Below are 18,053 nucleotides of genomic sequence, written 5' to 3'. Positions count from 1 at the left end.
TGATTATATGTTGATATAGTATGATAATTAGTGGAGAAGAGACAGCGCGCGATATGAGTAGTTGGGATTAAAAGTAATTTGACTAGGAAACTCTATCGCATTCGCATCGCTCGCAATCGAAATCGAAACAGCAAAAAATCGTCGCATCAAACACTCGAACTAGGTGACCGATCGATCAGGCTACCAGCCGATCGACCAGCCGTCCGACCGGACTGCCGTCCGATCGGACAGGCTGTCCGATCGAGCTGCCTGGCCGATTGGCCAGCCCTTTCCTCTTTGGGTAACCCTATAAGTACCCCTTGTCACTTTCCAACTTACTACTTTTGGCAAGTGACGTCCGACCAGCTCGTGTTCCTCACTTTTCTTCCGATTTCTCTCGATTCTAGTTAGATCTCGTCCTAAATCTTGTACTTTCCTGATCTACACGCACTTCTGCACCTTTCTATCTTTTAAATCTTAACTTTTAACCGTGAAATCACTAGATTTGAGGTGTTCTAGGATGATGTCATCATGGTGTTCTTGAAGAACTTCATGTTTTGGCCTCAATCCACCAAAAACAACTTAGATCTAACCGATTTCCACATGAACAACAAAGATCTTTCATAGATCTAAGCATATTCACGGTGAAAAAGGTTTGAGAGAATATTTTCTAACTTTCTTTCAACTCTTTTACACTCAATGCACTCAAAACCGGTGGAATCGGAGCTTGTGCCGGCATACTACTCGTTCTTGTGGTTGTTTGGCTCAAGATCTGGATTCTAGTCACGAGACTACCAATTCCGGGTTAGTCAAGAACAATCGTCTTGAACCAGTGAACCGACCGAGCTTGGGTGATTCCTGTTCAGCCGGGTCACTAAAGCGAAGGATGAGGTTCTGTTGGCTAACACGTTATCAAAACGCCTCGATAAAATGACAAACAATCAAAACAACCAAGTGTGAGTCGAACAGTATGATCAGGACAAGGTGCTGTCCGATCGGACTGCTGTCCGAACGGACAGCCAGCCGAACGAACAGTCAGCCGAACGAACAGTCAGCCGAACGGCTAGCATCTGGGTCCCACACTTAACCAACTTTAATAAAAGTTTGAGTATTGAACGAATTGCTAACCGATCGGACTGCCATCCGATCGGATTACTCTTCGGATCATGAGATACTTGACTTTAACACTTAATCGATTTTTCAACATGTTCAATGCACTAGGAATGCTACCCGATCGAACTGTTGTCCGATCGAGTGACAACCTGCTGTGAACTTGTTTTCACTGAAGTGCCCAGCCGATCGGGTTGCTGACTGATCGAACGACCGTCCGATCGACCGACCTGAAAGGTAAAGGTACTTCAATGTTTTCAAATGCTACAACAAAAACTTCAAAAGTCAAGCCATCATACACAAACACATCCTTCTCAAAGGAAGAAACAATCCACTCGAACAGTCATCCGACCGGACTACCGTCCGACCGGACCACTGTCCGACCGGATTGTCATTGGCAGTCCGATCGACCAACTGACCGATCCACCAACATTTGTTTCCGTTTTACACGTTACTTATCGTTGTACCATCGAACTATTCAGGTTAACCTTACTCTCAAGTGTTCCCTTCAATCCATCAACCGCTGTGAGTATACTCGATCCCTTTTTGCTGTATGCACTTTTGGGTGTTACATACGTTGCTTATACAAAATCACAATCGAACACACTACGCAATACTTTTAACGCTAACCGTTACCGCGTGTATTACGTGACTTAATGAATGCTTGTTTGTTACGTTTACACATGGAATGTTGTCTACCTGCCTTAACGACGATAGTACTATAGTTTGGACTTAGCACCCGTTCACGCGGGGGTTGTTACAGACAATTATTTGCATGGATTACAGTGGTGATCATGTATTACGATCTGCCTTGGGCGATCAATCCGCAGTCATTGGTATCGATAGGTTCATGTCGATAACTAACATGCTTCGTTTTCCTTTGTGTACATGCAGGTTATGCGTAAACTATTTCGAACTCTATATGCTATTATCAAACTTGTATGTTCACCTTTACACTACGTGTATTGACTTTTATTTTAACGTATGTAACAGGATCTTAGGATGCTTATCTGCTAGGAAAGCGAGGCTAGAATAAAGCTCTAGGGCCAACAAATAGTTGTCTGTACAAATGAAATCAAGGGTCTCTAGAAGCAGATAAACAATTGGGCTTAATGAAAAATCTGAGTTGTCAGAATAGAATTATTTACCTAGATTTTGTCTGTAATAATTTGTTTACTGTTTGAGATATGGTATGGGACATGTTATTTTAAATTGAATGGTAATGATAATTGTTATGGAAACTTCTGGACAATCTGTTTCGCTCAGTGCCATGCCCCGATGATTCCGCCATCGGTTGGGGTGTGACAATAAGCCTCCCTTCCCAATTCTTCATGGAATGCTTTACTAACCGCTTCCCACAAATGGGTTCGATGTTGAGAATTTCCTATTTTAATAAAAACAAAATTTAATATATTACAAAGTTTTATCAAAAATAACCATTAATAAAAACAAAGTTTAAGAATACCTAAACTTGGATGTTGAGATTGTTGACACCAAGCCCTCGCCAATGCAAGTTCTTCAGTAACGACCCATTTTTGTTATTTTCGTTTGACGGTTTCAAGTGCTTTCTCCGCCTCGGTTTTTTTTTCTTATGGCTTCTCTTTTGGGAACTATTGAGGCGGAAGGACCATCGTTGGGTGGTTGAGTTTCGGGGACGGTTTCGGTTTGTGAAAGGTCGATGGAGGTTGGTGAAAGGTTGATGGGCGTTTGTGTAAACGGGGTAGGTATCGAATCCTCGGTGTGTGGGAAGTTAGTATACAAACGATTCCCAAGATACGATGCATAACTCGCTTCAATGGGCATAGGGGAGTGTATGAAAAATGGACGAGGCATTGGACGATTGAGTGGTGGGCTAGGATTATTTTCTTGGAACTCATACGGGTTGTTCGGGTCGTAAACACGATTATGAGGATGCATTTTCGGTTTTGTAGAATGAGAATCGAAGATGATTATAGAAGATGTGGAGTGTATTGTGGTTGAATGTGGTAAAAATAGGAATTGAAGTGTGATATTTATAGTGAAAAAATATTTTTTTAACATAGTCGTTGGCCAACGGCTAGCCCAACGGCTAGTTTGCTTTGGCCATTGACAGCCCGCCATGTCACCTTGCTTCCCCCGCCCCACGCCCGGCTTCAAACCCAAGCGCCAAGGGCCACGCCTCAACCCAAGCCCACCGGGGGTGGTGGCTTGGGCGTTTTCCCCCAACCCAAGCCCCATACCCCATAGTCTAAACTAATATTTTATTATAAAGAAATAGAAGTTAAATAATAAAAAAAGGAAAAAAAATATTATAAAGAAACAGAAGTTAAATAATAAAAAAAAGAATAAAAAATTAAATATTATGTTGTTGTTGGTTGCAACCATTGGTTGCCACACCAACCTGGTCGTCTACTTATTTTAATTATTTGATTAAAATAATTTCCTTCAATTTTGTCCTACTCTTTACATGACAACCGGTTGTGCAATTTGGTCACCATAGTGACTAGTCTTAAAGCCCTCTCTCTAGGTCGATGTTTTATGAAATTTGTATTGTTAGGTCGTCTGTAATGGGGCGGTATGAGCCATTGGTTTTTGCCCCACGGCGTCACGCCGTATAGCACCGGTAACACGGCGACGGGGAGCGTTTTGGGCCACAAAAAAAGAACCAGCGCCATCAGCATAGCGGCGTGATGGTTGTAACATTTTTGGTTTATACACAATTGGTCCCTGCAAATCGAAGAAGAAGACAAATTGGTCCCTGCAAGTCCGTCGGAAAATCGGCCGGAAACCTGCCGGAGAATCGGAGAAGAAGACAGAGGTGATTTGATTTTGAAATTTTTTTTTGGTTTAACACATTTGGTCCCTGTATTTTCTCAAATATCTAAAATTTGTTTTTAAAACTTGGTTTCTAAAATTGGTTTTTAACATAATTGGTTCCTGCATTTATGAAAACTTATTTTATTTAATGTAATGGTTTTTAATTTTAAAAAGTTAGAAATTAATTAAAAAAAGGAAAATTAATTAATTGAGCTTTATTTTCTCAAATATCTAAAATTTGTTTTTAAAACTTGGTTTCTAAAATTGGTTTTTAACATAATTGGTCCCTGCATTTATGAAAACTTATTTTATTTAATGTTATTTTATTTAATGTAATGGTTTTTAATTTAAAAAGTTAGAAATTAATTAAAAAATTGAAAATTAATTAATTGAGCAATGATGAGGTAGAGACTTTATGATTACGGGCTCTAGTGACATAACGCCCCATAAAGCCCCTGTATGACGTGGCATGACATATGTCGCATAACGCCCCCAAAATGGCTTTATGACTACGGATGGTCTTAGAAAGCATGTCTAAGCAAAGTTTTAAAAATTATTTATTCATTTATATTATTAGAGAAAATTACATTCTGATTCAATGTGTTTTAGGGGTGTGAACCATTTGATCAACATCAAAATGTTTAATGCCTTGAGTTTTAACCGCTTTTTTTGTAACCTTTCGAGTCCAATGTTTTAACACCATCCACCAAATTTGTTAACTATGAGAGCAATTTAGTCATTTGCACACAAAGTGCAAGTCTTATATGCATAATAGTATAAAGAACAAGTCTTTAATGTATAATCCAATTACTCTCTCTCTCTCTCTATCTTCCTCTCTTTTCCTTCTCTATCTCTCTCTCTCAAAACCACACCACCGTCACCATTACACCTCCACCATCAAAACAACATATTAAACAAATTCCGTAAACAAACAAACGACCTTTGATGCACTGGTTAAAACTTCTATTCAACCATAAATTGAAACGAATTTCCAAATTTTAAAGCTATTTTTTAACAGAAAAGATTGTCCATATTATTATTTTTAAGAACACACAAGACTTACTAGCCAGGAGCTAGAAAGTCATTACATTCATCCACTGTTTGCCACCTAATTTTGTATTGCATAGACTCCTAATATTGTTCCAGTTTTCTGCAACAATATAATCCATTTTGGCTCTGTATTTCAGGCACAATAATGAGCATTCTTTGATGCCTTCAAAAATCCTAGTACTTGAGTTGTATTTTTCTTTGAAGATTATATCGTTCCTTTGTATCCATGTCGTCCAAATAGTCGACATAACCACACGTAGGACCACCTTTTTTTTGTTAAGTTCGCTCCACCACCTTCTTCTCATATGAATCGCTTTTATAACCTTTGCCCATAATTGGCCTTCATCTTCTGTCATCCTCCACCATTTTAATAAAAGTGGCAGGTTTGTGTCTCTTATACTACACAAACCAATCCGGCTTTTCTTTTTTGATGCCACCATTTTCTCCCATCTTACCCATCTAATCTTTTTAGAGGTACTACATGTAAGAACCGTTCGTGTAAATAAATAAAATAAACAAATTTTATTATACGATTACAATTCAGAAATAAAGAAAACAAACAACAGTTACAATTACAACTGAAATAAACCAAAATACAAGAAGGAGTAGAAACAGAATTGACTGAGGCACGTGTTCAACACGCTTCCCTTAAAACAAATTTCGAGTCTCCCAGAAGTACTCGTTTTGTTTCCCAGGGTACAACTAGCGAAACAGCGTACTGCCGGAGATGGCCTACAACCCGAAGGCTACCTTGAAGAGAGCAGGATGAAGATCAATAAGCTGTAGAGAACTGTTTGCATATGTTGTTGTATTGCTGGTATTCGTGGTGTGTCTTCTGCAGTGACCAAGAGCTGTATTTATACAGCTCCAGATTCGAAACTGTCAAAAAGGAATTAAAGGAGAGGTTTAAATTGCATTAAACGTCTTCAATGCAATTTAATACGTCATTTAATTCTCAGTCAAAGACCATTAACTCATCAATTTCGAAGTTAAACCGTAACTGCACTGTCATTCAATGCTGGAAGCTTCTCACTGGAGCGCGCGCGCTGGTCTGCACGCTCATGCGCGCGTGCGCCACACTGACTCAGGTCCATGCGCGTGTGTGCCACGTCACCTGTGAGCCTATACGAGTACGCCACACAGTCGCGCCGTATTGGCTCACTCTGGTGCGCCGCGCATGACACATCAGGACCCATGCACCATGCGCAACCGCGCGCCTTCGTGAAACTTGTACCCACGCGCGGACTGCCATGTCACGCGCCTCGAACCTGCACGCCACTTCACCACTTGGTCCTTGCAGCCTCTGTGATTCACCACGCGCACGTGGTCAAAAATACAAAGGCGCCTCTCAAGCGGCTCGCGGCGATGCGAGCGTGCAAGTGCAAAGTGCGCCATCAAAGCGCCACATTGCGCCTCATCGCCCACATCGCGCGCGCGCACGAGCGAGCGTGTGCGAGTGCGAGTTAGGGTGCTCCGCACCCTTCGCGAGGACACTTAGTGTGTGCTTCCATGAAACAATAAGGATGGAGAGTTCCCACTTAAATACCCATTTAAGTTCCATCTCTCCTCCGATGTGGGACGAGGTGCTACTTTCTCTTTTGTTTCAGCATTCAATGTTTCAAACACCCAACTTTGAGCATCGATATCTCATTCATCTTAGCTCCGTTTTTGACGTGGTTTAGTTCGTTGTGAAGCTCTTCCATCATAGAACACAAACCCACGAATAAATATATAAAACCCGCTCATTTTATGATATTTATTTCTAGTCCAAAATAGGAAAAATCATTTTCCTATATTTGTGAAAAATGCTATTTTCACCTATTTTTCCAACAATCCCCCACATGAAAAATGCTATTTTCATCAAATTTCCAACAATCCCCCACATGTATGGATCTTTTCCTTACACTTTTCAACGATAAACTTTGACAGTTGAGTATTTCAAGATAGGTAGGTTGTTGCCTTTGAACCTTCTTTTGTGAAGCATACTTAGCTTACTAACGGTTTATAGACGCGATGTCCTTGAACATACCCCCATTTGTGTAAACGACAATACACTTCACACAATACTCTCCCTGGTCTAGCCAACCCCTCATTGTCGTGTCCTATTATGGTCCTAGAACACTAGCCTGGTTCTGCGAGAGCTCTAGGATTTGCGCACCCCACAAATCCATTTGAAGCGACCCCACTTCTCTCTAACATAGGTGATTCCTCTGAATCATTAAAAGCATCATGGTTAATTTGGATTTACTCAAAATCCTTAACCTTAACATGCTTATCCTCACTTCATGTCACTGATTGGAATGGACTATGAAGTATATATAACTCCCTTTTATTTAGTTTGGGGTACTCCCCCACAGTGACTCTGTTTTGGTAATATGATTAAGTTGTCCTATTGAACTTAGATCTTGGGATCTCCAGTCAACTAAGTTAGGTTTCCCTCATATTCCCATTTATCACGGGCTTTAGTCCCATTCCTCTTGACGATGTTTCTACTAACTCTCTGCTTAAGCCTTTTGTAAACGGGACTGCAATGTTATCCTTTGATCTCACATAATCAATTGTGATTACACCCGTTGAGAGTAGTTGTCGTACCCTGTTTTGTCTACGTCGCATATGCCTTGATATGCCATTGTACATTAAGATTTGAGCTCTACCAATCGCTGATTGGCTATCACAATGTACACATATGGCTGGCAAAGGCTTTGGCCATCTTGGAATATATTCCACGAATTGACGTAGCCATTCCGCCTCCTCTCCTGACTTATCCAAGGCGATAAATTCGGATTCCATTGTGGATCTTGCTATGACCGTTTGCTTAGAAGACTTCCAAGCAATAGCAGTTCCTCCAAGTGTAAACACGTAACCACTTGTTGATTTGGAATCTTTATTATCTGATATCCAGTTTGCATCAGTGTATCCTTCGATCACTGCTGGTTGTCGGGTATAATGCAGTCCATAATCTCTTGTGTATCTTATGTATCTAAGCACCCTCGTGATAGCTTTCCAATGATCCGCGCACGGATTACTGGTGTATCTACTTAGTCTACTCACCGCGTAAGCCAAGTCGGGTCTAGTACATGTCATTAGATACATTAGACTGCCAATAATTCTTGAATACTCTAACTGAGCAACACCATCTCCTTTATTTTTCTTGAGATGTTGGGAGGTATCAACTAGAGTTCGAGCTACACTCGTATCTCCCGAGTTGAATTTTTCAAGAATTTTATCCACATAGTGAGATTGACTTAACACAAGACCATCTTGGGTTCTTATGATCTTTACTCCAAGAATCACATCAGCTGAACCCATGTCTTTCATGTCAAATCTCGCTTTCAACATGCTTTTAGTAGCTTTGATAATTTTATCATTACTCCCAAAGATAAGCATATCGTCTACGTAAAGGCATAAAATCACATAACCTTCATTTGTGTCTTTGAAATAAACACATTTGTCGCACTCATTTATTTTGAAACTATTGTCAATCATGACATAATCAAACTTTTGGTGCCATTGTTTTGGTGCTTGCTTCAAGCCATACAAAGACTTGACGAGTTTACATACTTTACCCTCTTGACCTGGGGCAGAGAAACTTTCGGGTTGCTCCATGTAAATCTCTTCTTCTAAATCGCCATTTAGAAATGCGGTCTTTACATCCATTTGGTGAGCTTCCAAATTTCTTAGAGTCGCAATTGCAAGAACCAATCGTATAGAGGTTATTCGCGTAACAGGCGAGTAAGTATCAAAATAATCTAGACCCTCCTTTTGTCTAAATCCTTTGATCACTAACCTTGCCTTGTATTTATCAATACTTCCGTTAGCTTTCATCTTCCTTTTGAATATCCAACGATATCCAATTGGTTTACAACCAGGTGGAAGATCTACTAACTCCCAAGTATGATTTTGCAATATAGAATCAATTTCATTCTTAATTGCTTCTTGCCATTGAGGTCCTTCCGCGGAGGTAACCGCTTCGCGATAGGTATTGGGCTCACCCTCAACCATATAGCTCATGAAGTCTAGACCAAAGGATTTTTCAACCCTTTGTCGTTTACTTCGTCTAAGCTCACCCTCCTCGACCTCGTGTCGTTCATGTCTTTCATCTAATCGCGTAGATGAACTTGGTCCTGCTTCATCTAACCATGTAGATGAACTTGGACCTGCTTCATCAACCGCTCTTGATGAAGTCGCATGTGTCTGTCCTAACATAGGAAACACATTCTCAAAATATGAGACGACGTTAGGATTTGCCTCTATGATAGTGTGTTTATGTACATCGGGATTCTACAAGAAAACGATGTGCGCTACTTTGATGTGCATATCCAATGAAAATGCAATCAACAGTTTTGGGTCCTATCCTAAGAGCCTTAGGAGGTGGTACAATCACCTTAGCTAGGCACCCCCACACTTTCAAGTATTTGTACGAAGGCTTCCTTTTTCTCCATAACTCATATGGAGTTTCGTCCCTATATTTCAAAGGTATCTTGTTCAAAAGATAGTTTGCTGAGAGAATGGCGTCCCCCCACATTACTCGGTTCACTCCCGAGCTTATCAACATGGCATTCATCATTTCTTTCAATGTGCGGTTCTTTCGTTCCGCAACGCCATTTGATTGTGGAGAATAAGGAGGTGTACACTCATGTACAATGCCACTTTTTGCGCATAAATCCGCAAAAGGTGCAACATATTCACCTCCTCGATCGCTTCTCAAAGCTTTTATCTTCTTTTTAAGTTGATTCTCAACTTCGTTTTTGTACAAGATAAACTTTTCTATTGCTTCGTCTTTCCTCTTAAGTAAATACAAGTAGCAATATTTCGTACAATCATCAATATTTCCTCCACGCGTGGGAACCGCTTTTAAATCACACACATCGGTATGAATTAAATCAAGGGGTTCGGTTATTCGTTCAACTGATTTAAATGATGATCTCATAAGTTTGGATTCAACACATGTCTCGCATTTGTGATTGGACTCGATATGGAATGTTGGTATCTAGTTTAATTTAATTAAACGTCGTAATTAATTAAAATTTACATGTCCTAGTCTACCATGCCAAACATTAGAAGACTCAATCATGTAAGTAGAAGTAGAAATTTCATTCAAACTTTTGTTTTGGTTTACAACCATTACATTCATTTTAAACATACCATTAAGGGCATAGCCCTTTCCAACAAACATTCCACGTCTAGACAAGACAAAATTGTCCGACTCAAACACTAGACGAAATCCAAACTTGTTGAGCATCCATCCCGACACGAGATTCTTTCGAATCTCTGGGACATAAAGCACATTTGTCAAGGTAAGCTCCTTGCCCGAAGTCATCTTCAAGACGACTGTGCCTTCCCCCATGATGCTTGCGGGAGCTTTATTCCCCATATAAAGCTTTTCTTCACCCGACGCTTCCTTGAATGTAGAGAAAAGAGCCTCGTCTCCACAAACATGGCGGGTTGCACCCGTGTCAACGAACCATCCTTTTGGGTTTTCACCCATCGCGTTGACTTCTTCAATCATAGCCGCTTCCTCTGTTATCATTGCAATCAGAGGCATACCATCCTCATCAACCATGTGTGCACGCTCACGCTTAGGTTTCTTGCATTGGTTAGCACGGTGCCCCGGCTCGTCACAGTTGTAACAAGTCCCTTGGAACGCTTGAGGTTTCTTTTTCACAACCCCTTTCTTTGGTCCAAGTTTGCTAGCCTTTGCTTTCTTCTTGTCCTTTTTCCCCTTACCCTTCGCGCCCTTAGAGGATTGCCCATGCTCATCCAAATTTGCACTACCAGAAGTTTGCGCATGGCTGCCTTTTAGGGCAATTCTATTGTCCTCTTCATTTCGAAGACGAATAATAAGGTCCTCTATAGTCATCTCCTTTCGTTTGTGTTTAAGATAATTCTTAAAATCCACCCAACCAGGAGGTAACTTCTCAATCATCGCTGCCACTTGGAATGTCTCGTTAAGTGTCATGCCTTCCGCAAGGATGTCATGTAGTATAATTTGCAATTCTTGGACTTGATTCATAACTGTTTTAGAATCAACCATTTTGAAATCCAAGAAACGGGCTACCACAAATTTCTTTGTGCCAGTATCTTCCATTTTGTACTTCTTGTCCAAGGCATCCCATAAATCTTTGGAAGTCTTGACATTGTAGTACACATTATACAATGCATCCGAAAGCCCGTTTAACACATAGCCTCGACAAATGAAATCCGAGTGCTTCCAAGCCTCTACCGCGCTCAGAGCCTGAGCATTGGTCTCCCCTTCCGCAGGTTGGGGAGCGGTTTCCGATAAGAACCTCGCAAGGTTCATGGTGGTCAGGTAGAAGAACATCATCTACTGCCACCTCTTAAAGTGTAGACCCGAGAACTTCTCGGGTCGTTCAACGTGATTAGCCACTGTGGACGCTCCCACAGTGGTGGCATTCAGGGGGGTTCCCGTCACAACATTGGTGTTGTTGTTAACGTTGACATTTTCGTTCGACATGCTGAAAAATTAAAATTTAAAGTTTAGTCCAAAAAGGTCTGATTTACGCAAAAACCAGAAGTAAACTAGTAAATTTTAATTTTACCACAAAATTACTGATTCGGCTTCTAAGTCCAACTTTAAAGACCAAAAAACAGAAATTTTATAATTTTTAGAACTTACTGATTGGCTTCTAAGTCCAACTTTGAAGACCAATTCAGAAAGTTTTAGCAATATTAGGACAATTCTGAAGTAACCAAATTGTTTTCAACCAAAGTCGCTCCTTTGAAGATGAAAACACAAAAAAAACCTGTTTTTAAAACACAAACTGAGTGAATCAAAACTGGTTTGAGTCACCAAACAGAATGGTTTTGATTACATGAACGGCTTTAAAAATTTGTTTTAAGATTGTAAAAACCGTTCGTGTAAAAAAATAAAATAAACAAATGTTATTATACGATTACAATTCAGAAATAAAGAAAACAAACAACAGTTACAATTACAACTGAAATAAACCAAAATACAAGAAGGAGTAGAAACAGAATTGACTAAGGCATGTGTTCAACATGCTTCCCTTAAAACAAATTCCGAGTCTCCCAGGAGTACTCGTTTTGTTTCCCAGGGTACAACAGCAGAAACAGCGTACTTCCGGAGATGGCCTACAACCCGAAGGCAACCTTGAAGAGAGCAAGATGAAGATCAATAAGCTGTAGAGAATTGTTTGCATATGTTGTTGTATTGCTGGTATTCGTGGTGTGTCTTCTGCAGTGACCAAGAGCTGTATTTATACAGCTCCAGATTCGAAACTGTCAAAAAGGAATTAAAGGAGAGGTTTAAATTGCATTAAACGTCTTCAATGCAATTTAATACGTCATTTAATTCTCAGTCAAAGACCATTAACTCATTAGTTTCGAAGTTGAACCGTAACTGTACTGTCATTCAATGTTGGAAGCTTCTGCGCGCGCGCACGCAAGACACACTGAAGCGCGCACGCGCGCGGGTCTGCACGCTCATGCGCGGTGCGTCCTCTTGGCTCACTACCATGCGCGTGTGCGCCACACTGACTCAGGTCCACGCGCGCGTGTGCCATGTCACCTGTGAGCCTATACGAGCACGCCACACAGTCGCGCCGTGTTGGCTCACTCTGGTGCGCCGCGCACGACACATCAGGACCCATGCACCATGCGCAACTGCGCCTTTGTGCCACTTGTACCAGCGCGCGGACTGCCACGTCATGCGCCTCGAACCTACACGTCACTTTACCACGCGCACGTGGTCAAAAATACAAAGGCGGCAATGCGAGTGTGTGAAGCGCAAAGTGCGTCATCAAAGCGCCTCATCGCCCACGCAAATCGTGCACGAGCGAGCGTGTGCAAGTGCGAGTTAGGGTGCTCCGCACCCTTCGCGAGGACACTTAGTGTGTGCTTCCATGAAACAATAAGGATGGAGAGTTCCCACTTAAATACCCATTTAAGTTCCATCTCTCCTCCGATGTGGGACAAGGTGCTACTTTCCCTTTTGTTTCAGCATTCAATGTTTCAAATACCCAACTTTGAGCATGGATATCTCATTCATCTTAGCTCCGTTTTAGACGTGGTTTAGTTCGTTGCAAAGCTCTTCCAACATAGAACACAAACCCACGAATAAATATATAAAGCCCGCTCATTTTATTATATTTATTTCTAGTCCAAAATAGGAAAAAAATCATTTTCCTATATTTGTGAAAAATGTTATTTTCACCTATTTTTCCAACACTACATCCACCCTAAATTAACCTTCGTCTGATTCCTTCGAGCGTATTTATGACATTAATTGGCGCTTTATATAGAGAAAGGTAGTATTTATGACATTAATTGGCGTTACTAATGACTGCTTTTGCCAAGGTTACTCTCCCCACAAGAGACAAACAATTTGCTTTCCATCTTGACAATTTCGAATTAAACCGGTCCACGACCAATTTCCATTTTGCAATCCTATTCATATTAGTGTCAACCGTCATTCCAAGATATTTGAATGGGAGAGAGCCGACACCATAATTACGTGCATATTAAAACCTAATACAAAACATTTCTATAATTGTATCTATTTTCCTAGTACAATATCTCCAGAGGTTTCCTGATTGGCGACGCCGTATTGTCAAAGTATATGTTGCATAGGTTAGGGGAAGTGGGAAGGGGAAGTTGTGGCAATAGGTGGTTACCGGAGAAGATGAGTTGCAGGTTTTGCTCCGGTGATCGGAATATCACTAGAGTTAGCTGAATTTAAGAAAACAGGGTGTAAAACCGCAGCGGGGGTCAACCACAAGGTGTAAAACTGCAGTTTTTACTCTATAAATATGAGTAATATTACGAAAATGCCCTTGGGTAAGATTGTAGAGTGGTGTACATTGACAGATTTTAAATATGTCGGGGTATAAAGTTGATTGAATTTCAAAATAGGATGTAAATTTAAACATGCTTGTAAAGCACATGGTGTAAAAATATACTTTACTTTAAAATCTACTAGAGGGTAGGCCCGTGCGATGCACGGCATGACAAACAGTTAGTGTCCTTCATTTTGTTGTGCGTTCGGGGAAAATGTTTATGTATGGATAAAAGATAATTAGCCAAAAGACAATGTAAGAGAAGCCATACAAAACGTGATAAGAGCTTGTACCATAAGTCGGCCACACTAAATTTAAGGCGTGCATAGCACAGGAAACTTTGTTTGCGGAATTTGTTTAAGAACAAACATGTATGCCAAGTCTAAAAACATACATTACAGAAAAAAAAAACTTAAAGGAGTTCATAAAGCTTCCGGTTTTATTCAATAATTCACGAAATCTTCTATGAAGGTTCTGATTCAGATGGTTCTGTGGGTAGCGCTCCAGGTGAAAGGTATGTATTTAGCCTATACCGGGTCCAATTTGCTCATCCCTACCATGGGGCGCTAAAACTGATGAAGTGGCAGGGAGCGAAACCACACCCACCAGCTTTATTTGTATAGTAAATCTAACAAGCATGTGTTAAAAGAGTAAAAAAACATTTAGTTTAGAGAGTTAACTACACTCCATTGCTATTGCTATTGCTACTTCTATAAAATACTAACCAACAAAGCATTAATTTCCTCCTGCAATATCCCCATATCATCCTTTTATTGGTTGACAACACCTCCCTGCAAATGAAAGTGAAAAAAAAAAATATTACATACACTTTGAAATTACTAACTTTTTTAAATTTGAAATGCTAACAAATTAAAATTCTTGAAAAGTAATTCCTACATGTTGATTATAACTATCGGTTAATGCTTAGTTCTTAGTGGCTAAAGACTGCGAGAACTCGAAGCCTCAAGAGCTCATTACAAACATAACTTTTTTGTGACAAATCGCTACCTACATTGCATATATAATAGTATCAACAAAAATTCCTCAAGTTGTAATCAGATGCCTCTAGAAAATGTTCAAAATCATATCAATTTTGCAACTAAAAATAGATAAATACTCAACGATGAAAAACCGTGGGAATTAATAAATGATAGAAAAGAGAAGTACTCAACGATGAAGAACTCATTATAGCAGCAAAATTAATAAACGATAGAAATACTCATGTTTGAAGAATTCATTGGGTTTGATTTTACCCGTGAGGTCTTAGTCATTCTTGTATGTTTTTATCTTCGAGTTTCCTAGAGAATCAATATAAATACAATTATATGGTACAATGATAGTAATAGAATAGTTCAGAGCATTCATATCCAATCCACCATATTTTCACCCTAAATTACACTAAAAAACACTATATTTTCTCTTTCATTTTCAATTAAATAATATTTTTTATACATTTATCATTACCTTTTCTCTCTCCTTCACTCACAACCACTTTCAAAATATATTAAAAAATTTTAGGGAGTGAACAGTGTCCCCCCAAATATAAAGATGAACAGTAACATTTTCTCTCTCCTCTACTCACAATCACTTTTTATACTCTTTATATTTTAAAAACACCACACACATATTTTGATGCCATGGATGTGAATGCTCTCACATATTGGCAGATTGTAACATAAATCTTCATAAAAAATCTAGGAGAAACTACCTTATAATCATTGTTGGTCAAATCCATAGGGCAGGCTTTTGCATATTTTCAACTTACTCAATGAACGAAGAAAATCTCTGGTATAAAAATTCATGGCTTCCTGAATCATACCACACAATACACAAACAAAAATGAATATGATCTAAAAGAGAATTTCAACGAATAAGCATGGGGCAAAATAAAGTAATTACTTTTCATGCACCAGTTGACATTTCTTCGTCTGGAAGAAAGAAATTAACTGATTAGATTTTAATTTCCGTTTGATGTGATGATATAACTGACTCAACCGAATCTCCTCCAACCAAAGATATTGTGGTCATTAAATACTGCTTTCACCAAAACCAAAGCCAAAACAACCAACACAAGTCGATGAACACCATTCAATTTACGCATATATTAGAAGCTGAAAACAAAGCTTTAGACTGAAAAATGGTGAAAGAGAAGCATGTTTAGCTACTTAAACACATCTACCACGAATGGTTCACCATCGTTGTGCTGTGTATGAATGAAAACAGTGAAAAGGGGTTCGTCGAAACCCTAACCGAAGTTTCCGAAACTGTGTTTGGACACCAGCTCACCACCATTTGTTGCAGGAGCTGCTATAAACAACCTCCATACCAACTTGCCAGATTTGGCACATTTGCTTACATATCCGGTACCTGAATTAGATTAGGGTTATTTTTAAAGAAACAAAGAACGAAGGAAGTGAAGACATGCGTTTGAAAACAAAAATTTAAAAGAGGCGAGTGCTATTAGTTTTTGAGAGGAGAAAAAAGAGGCAAGATCTAGGGGTTTTTGTTTTGGGAGATCCTCAAGAGCGGGAATTCAAAAAATTGGGGTGTTAGAAAGCTTATAATATTTGATGCTATTGTTTTTATAAATTATGCACTTGCAATGCTCTTTTTCTTTTTTGTATCTAATTTATGTTTTTATAACGTGTGGCTATTTTTATTTACACATTATTGTACGACAAAAATTTTAACTTATTTATTTTGAAAATATTGGTTGTTATTTTCTTCTTTAATCACTTGTACATTAAAGCATTATCGACTTGTACCTTTTAATCCGTGCGTTGATATTGAACAAGACAACTACCGAAACGTTGACAAAAATGTGTAGGTCGTCATGCTATCTTTGGTTTTCTCTTAAACAATATAGTTTATAAGATATGTCAAGAATACGTAAAAAAAATATAAGTTTGTTGTGAAGGGGTCAATTGTAACTAATTATCTATAATTTTGTTAAAAGCTCAGGGATCTAAGTCTAATAAGTTTAGGGGCTAAAAAATAAATAGAGTTTAAAAGACCAAACTACCCTCATTTTAGGGGTCTTTCTATAAATAAAGGGGGTGAAAAGTGATAATTAGCCAAAAGACAATGTAAGAGAAGCCATACAAAACGTGATAAGAGCTTGTACCATAAGTCGGCCACACTAAATTTAAGGCGTGCATAGCACAGGAAACTTTGTTTGCGGAATTTGTTTAAGAACAAACATGTATGCCAAGTCTAAAAACATACATTACAGAAAAAAAAACTTAAAGGAGTTCATAAAGCTTCCGGTTTTATTCAATAATTCACGAAATCTTCTGTCGCTAATGCATGGCCATGTAGTCGACGTTCCCCTTAGTAGTTTCTTGTCTACAACAGGTTTAAGGAAGTAAACATAAGCAACGGCTAGGAGCTAGTCAAATCAAATATCTATATGCTTATAGGCAAAGTATATACCTTTCACCTGGAGCGCTACCCACAGAACCATCTGAATAAGAACCTTCATAAGTAGGGATAAGTAGGGCTGGGAAATAAAAAAAGGAAATGTTAGGCAGCACTTTAACTTGGATGATGTATATATTAGTAGCTCATATGCCATTATTTTGTACTAAAAATTTGATAGAATGTAACTTCGTTCAAGTAGTGACATAGAGACAAATATTCAATTTTGAACATTTACTTAAACACAACACAAATGGATATGATGTGTAAAACGTATATGCTTATAGGCTAAATACATACCTTTCACCTGGAGCGCTACCCACAGAACCATCTGAATCAGAACCTTCATAAGTAGGGCTGGGAAAGAAAGAAAGGAAATGTTAGGCAGAACTTTAACTTGGATGATGTATATATTAGTAGTTCATATTCCATTATTTTGTACTAAAAACTTGATAGAATGTAATTCCGTTCAAGTAAATTCCCATTTATGAACTGCAGTTCAAGCTCGTTGAAGTTCAATTCATTCCATTTAGCTATTTGGCATGTATAAATAGGGAAAAAAGCATAAACTAATGATTTAACTTAAATAACCAAACGAACAAAAAAGCATAAACAAATTCACTACAAATTTCATCATAATCGACATAAAGAAAGGTAACCTTACGGAATGTGGGAATCTAGTGGTAATGCCTGCGTGTTGCCGACTTGCCGTGGGTAAGTTCCATTACAATTCATTTCAACACCAAAGTGATGGGCTCGTATGCGTTCTCAAATCGAAAAAAGCACATAACAAAACCAATGGTGTCATTGTACTTGTTTATAGTTAGTCATAAAGAAATAAACATGATGTTTGTATCATATAATATTCAATTTTGAACATTTACT

General features: G+C 39.1%; 1 long non-coding RNA gene across 2 annotated transcripts; it reads right to left on the bottom strand.

The window, feature by feature from the left end:
* Positions 1–14,064: 14,064 nt before the first annotated feature.
* Positions 14,065–16,287, bottom strand: LOC110903435. 2 transcript variants are annotated; one of them, XR_002571933.2, is made up of 5 exons: positions 15,651–16,287; positions 15,460–15,559; positions 15,005–15,049; positions 14,477–14,542; positions 14,065–14,379 (listed from the first exon to the last, which is right to left on the bottom strand). It is a non-coding gene; the product is annotated as an uncharacterized LOC110903435 (long non-coding RNA). The 2 variants fall into 2 exon arrangements; XR_002571932.2 differs by having other exon boundaries at positions 14,065–14,542.
* Between the last annotated feature and the right edge of the window lie 1,766 nt (positions 16,288–18,053).

The sequence above is a fragment of the Helianthus annuus genome, chromosome 13 (genome assembly GCF_002127325.2).
Source record: "Helianthus annuus cultivar XRQ/B chromosome 13, HanXRQr2.0-SUNRISE, whole genome shotgun sequence".
Lineage (NCBI taxonomy): Eukaryota > Viridiplantae > Streptophyta > Magnoliopsida > Asterales > Asteraceae > Helianthus > Helianthus annuus.
This window is presented reverse-complemented; position numbering and strand designations above follow the sequence as displayed.